General features: G+C 38.9%; 1 pseudogene; it reads right to left on the bottom strand.

Annotated features, from left to right (window-relative positions):
- Positions 1-3179: 3179 nt before the first annotated feature.
- LOC137968800 (uncharacterized) overlaps positions 3180-5000 on the bottom strand; it is a 2325-nt pseudogene continuing 504 nt past the window's right edge.

Here is a 5000-nt window from a genome sequence, read left to right as displayed (position 1 = left end):
TCACTGCGGCTTTTATATATTTCGTTGATGATATAATAAATAGCCACGTTGGTGGCCGAATAACGCCAACACGTTTGTAGTTGTCTATTTTGAGATAAACTTAGTGCGACCACTTGCAAAGTGCACGGCTTTCTCTGTTTAGAAATATATTTTATGATCCTGGCCGGGGATAAGTGTCGACATTTATTACTTCTTGGAATACATATACATTGCAAGGAATCACAAACAGCGAATTCACCGTCGGATCGATATAACTGAATTCTGTTTGCACATTAGAGAGTTTAAGCAAAGACGACGGCTACGGCAACGAAAACGTCAATCTAAAATATAGCCGGCACTCAACACATGGCAAGGCAAGTCTTCGGCGAACATTAGAATAGAATACTCATCTCTATCCCAATCAGTAAAAAAGCCTTTGTTGGTAATTTAATTTTCTCACTGATAATAAAACTTTGTTTTGTGAATTCGAAAGCAAGTTTGCGCGCGACATTTAGATTTTTGGTCTAGAAAAGTAACTATACAGGTCAGAGAGGTCAGCTTATAGTTAATTTACAGGAAGAATAAGAGCATTTCATCTAATGCTACTACAACTGTGTATTGCATTGCGCACGCCGACGAATGCTTTTATTATTTTACCTCACTCGGTACCGCTTATCGCTAACCGTTCGCATTATATACGAAGTAACGCGCACGAAGCGAATTAAACTATCTCGCCTTGTTGTTTCCATTGCCAACTGCTTGGGTATCAAATAAATATAAATATAGGTTCCTTGCGTATTTAAGGTCTAGTTAAAAGTTCAAACAACCTTGTACTACGCGTGTAATTTAACTGTCTTTCCCTCTTGAATTTACTACAAATGCATCTCCAAGCTTCATATATAAATAGCAAGGTAGCCTGCAGTTTTTCTGATCAAAGTCCATTTAATTTCACAAAATGTTCTCCCTCGAAGATATTCAAAACATTCGTTATTTCCCAGACTTAATTTTATTTAAATTTTCTTGAGCGATACTTCCCCATTTATGGAAGTAGACGCTCCAATAGCCCTTATTCACGATAGCCGCCATGTTGGTTTTCAAATTGTCATGCAAATTAGCCATGTGTTATGCTGGGGAGCAAACATTGGAATAAAGGCAAATTGTAGAAAATCGGCTCGTCGAAATATTGAATTAACATTGCTAAAAGTACATTTTAGAATTTAGAATTAAGTACCTTTTACAATAATTTTATGTCTTTTGATTGTCTCAGACATTTTGACTTTCTACTTCGTTATCTGCTCATTTTTCACTACAAAAAATATCGAAGTAACTTGTGTAAGCATTCGATTTTACTACTTAGGTGATAAACATTCAATGATTTGAAACAAATCATCTGTGTGCCTAAGATTTTCATTATAACCTCTCGAATTTGTGTTGTTTGCCCCCTCAGAAGTGTTTAGCTAATTTGCATGATAAAGGCAAATCCAACATGGCGGCTATCGTGAATAACGTCTATTTCCAGGCGCGCAATGCAAAGTGGGTGGGTAAGATTCTTTAACTTCAACATCACTCGTACAACAAGACGCCTACAAGAGCGTATCCGTGGAATGCGCAAACAGTTAAAACAAATTATCCAGTTACAGTGAACATCAAGTCCAGGTAAACTTCGGAAAATGGCGAGAGATTACCAGAAAGATAAATCTGTAATATAACTTGAAACTGTTTATTGTAAAAACTCATTATTAATGTTACTAAATTTGCAAATGCAAACAACGAAGCCCTATTAGCAGGTTATCAGGATACGGGATTTTTTATTTATTTATTTTTTAGAAGGAGACTTTATTCAAATCCTACAGTTTCACTTGCTTCCTTAACTCCTTTGATCCAAAAAATTACAAGATCAGCCTTAAATCATCCGAAAACCTTATTGAAAATCACAGTTCAAGAATTTATCATCCTTGGCCAGTTGTTCAAAAGCCGAGTTTTAAAACGAGTTTTATTCTCTACTCCCAGATGCTGCTCAAGGCTGATATTCGGTAAAGCGTTGCATTAGAAGAAGTCAATCTTGAAAAACAAAAATCAGCAAAGGAAACTGTCACCAAAAAGTTGAAAACATGAAACAAAAGTTTATGCTAATCCTGGATTAAGCTAATCGGCTTTCGAACAACCGGGCCCTGTATTCGAAGCCGGGTTCCGTAATTCTAGTTTAGTTCATTGCAAACTGTTTAAATCTGCCGTGCCGAAGATAAGAAGACAACATCTGTACTTTATTTGTCTCAATGCTCAAAAACCTAAAATTCCGTAATTGCGTGTTCTATAGTCCAGTCCAAAGTTCTGATTTTACAATTCTATGATCTTGATTTTAGTATTAGAGTAACTTTGTACCAAACGTTCCACAATAACTTGAAATCTCGTTAAGAAAAAGGCTTAAATCCAGTAGTTCAGTCTAGGTTGAGATCTCCAAAACCGCAACAAAAGCTGCAAGTAGTAAATAGTTCCCAGAAACTACAAAAGTTCGTCATGATTCTACATTCGAGTTCAACAAAACACTATCAAAAACGAAACCAAAAAACCCTATTGATCGCTTCAGACAAACAGCCGAAACTGTTCTGTGCCTGCCCCTTACGGTACTGAAAAAAAATACCGTACGTAGTACAATGGTACGTACTTGACCGTAGCCCTTGGCCGAGAAACTAATCTTAGCCAAAAGGCCGAGAAGCGATGAGGATACGGAATATTTAGGTAAAAAAAAAAAAAAGTGGGGATACGGGATTTTTTTTGGGGTGGGGGGGGGGGGGGGGGGAGGGGGGATTGAGTTGGTACGGGATATTTTTTAAAGTAGGAACGCAATGCGTATAACTGGACAGTGTTTTCTTTTCCATAACTGTCAATTGAGCTGCGTTTTGTTTTTTGTTTTTTTCAGGATATTCAAGTTGTCCTTGCGTAATATGTAGCGCAAATAGTACACGATATTGTTTGGTATCGTGAGCCAACCAAGTACTCCAGCAGGTGTCAGATCTTGGGTGCTGAAATTTTCACTCTCTTGATGCTCTCCTGTTGGAGATTGATCCGGAACATCTAATTCTTCTTCGACATTCGAAGCGATAGCTTCTGTATAGCCCGTTATTTGATCATCCTCAAGACTAAGAAGAAGACTAAGAAGACTAAGAACCAAGTCTTGGAAGTAATCCACGATGTGCTCTTCATTGTGTCGATGTGTCGATGTGACCTTGTGGAGAAAATTCAGGTGCCATCAAAGAAAATAGATAGTTGGCATCCACCTTTTGTTGCTGCCCCATACCAAACAGACTTCGAGTAAATTCAAGATATCTGGAAATGACATCAGACAACCCATAAAGTTGCAACCCCTGTTTGAATTGCTTGAGGCAGAGGGCCCTCCTGCTCAATATACTGACAACAATTTAGGCAGTTATGAAGTCCAAGTGCGCTTCATCGATAATCCCAGTGTATCCATGGTCAATGATACTCTCCTGTTGATCTAGAACATTGATTTGTATCTGTTGAAGTAGCCCTCGTTCAGTTGACGTAGATGCTGTTCAGGACTGACACTTGTAAAGTCAATGTCACCCTCCAGAATCAAAGTGCCATAGACACATTTTGCTAAAAAGCATGGTGGTGGCCCTCTTTGGGTTAAGCTTGTCGCCACTATTACCTCGCACGCTTGGAAATTTCCATTTTGGATGTCATTGGTTGAGTGTACTGGGCTGCCATTGGGAAAGAGCTTTGTGGCAATATCTTGAGCTGTGGAGGTAAGGAACTCCCTAGCCAATGCACTCGAATCGATCCCATCTTCTCCTAGGAACTTGATCCTAAGTTCATGTTCGGGAGAGACCTTGCGTGCTTCTCTGCGCCAGAGGTTGAGAACTCTAATAGCGCACCTCTTCTAAGTACAATGTACAATGACTCTTTCCTTCTAGTGCTTTAACTATGCCAGCTTCATCATCAATTGCTGACTGATGATCGATACCCTCGTGCAATTGGCTGAGTTCAAGGTCAGATACAGATATCTCTCGGTTGAACTCTTCTTGTAGGGACAACGCAACTTGTTCATCGCTCTTGATTTGGATCACTTCGTCGTCAGTATCACTGGAGGCTGGAGGCAAGGTCATTGACAAGTGACCCAGCAAACGACCTAGCCAACCCAACAGGTGAAATACCAGATGGCCCGGGCATTCCAACAGTTTCAATTCTGGATGGGCCGAACTCTTCTCTTCTCTGACCTTCTCGTGGCATGCGTTTTGGCGGCAGATTAGCTTCATCCCGGTTATTATCAGAGTTGTAGTCACTGCAGGTCTCTTTCCCCTTCATGCCACTGTCGTTTCTTGCATCTAAATCTTCAGTAGTACACAGAAAGAACGTGATTCGCTTGCAATCTTTCAAAAGTTCTTCCTTGTACCTTACAAGGAAAAAAAACCCTTGTTTGTCCCAGGCAAGAAGACAGCTTCTTGTCCGTCTTGCAGTAGGAGTGTGTATTCCTTGTCATCTTCATATAAATTACTATGAAAGTTTTTCCATTTCTCTGCGGCTTTATCGAGCAGAGTTTTGTAATTAGCATTTTTATTAACTTGTACAGCTAATCGCTTCCCTCTCTTTTCCTTTAGCATTTGTTTTATTTTTAATATGAAAGGTAGGAGAAAACTGACTGTAGTAGGAGCATCAAACAATGATTTAAAGGAATTGCCATATTATGGCTACACTGGAAATTTAGCGGAAATCCCTAGTCAGTTTCATAATTCTTTTTCATCACCTTACAAAACTAAACGAGACTTAAACAAGCTTTCTGGTTTATATGACCTAGATTTGTTTTCCTTAAATACAGCCTAAAGTGATAACATCAACTCGGATAATCAATTTCCCTGCAGAGTAAACAGTCGATATTACTCTCCACACACTTTCAGTAAATTAAGAACTAAAATTTCTTTAGCTGACTCTACTTTTTCTGTTTTTCACAATGACATAATTAGTTTGAATCGTAACCTAGAAAATCTTCAGACTCATCTTTT

Source organism: Montipora foliosa, chromosome 8 (assembly GCF_036669935.1).
Source record: "Montipora foliosa isolate CH-2021 chromosome 8, ASM3666993v2, whole genome shotgun sequence".
Classification (NCBI taxonomy): Eukaryota; Metazoa; Cnidaria; class Anthozoa; order Scleractinia; family Acroporidae; genus Montipora; species Montipora foliosa.
The sequence above is the reverse complement of the archived record's forward strand: the minus strand, read 5'-3'. Positions and strand labels throughout refer to the sequence as shown.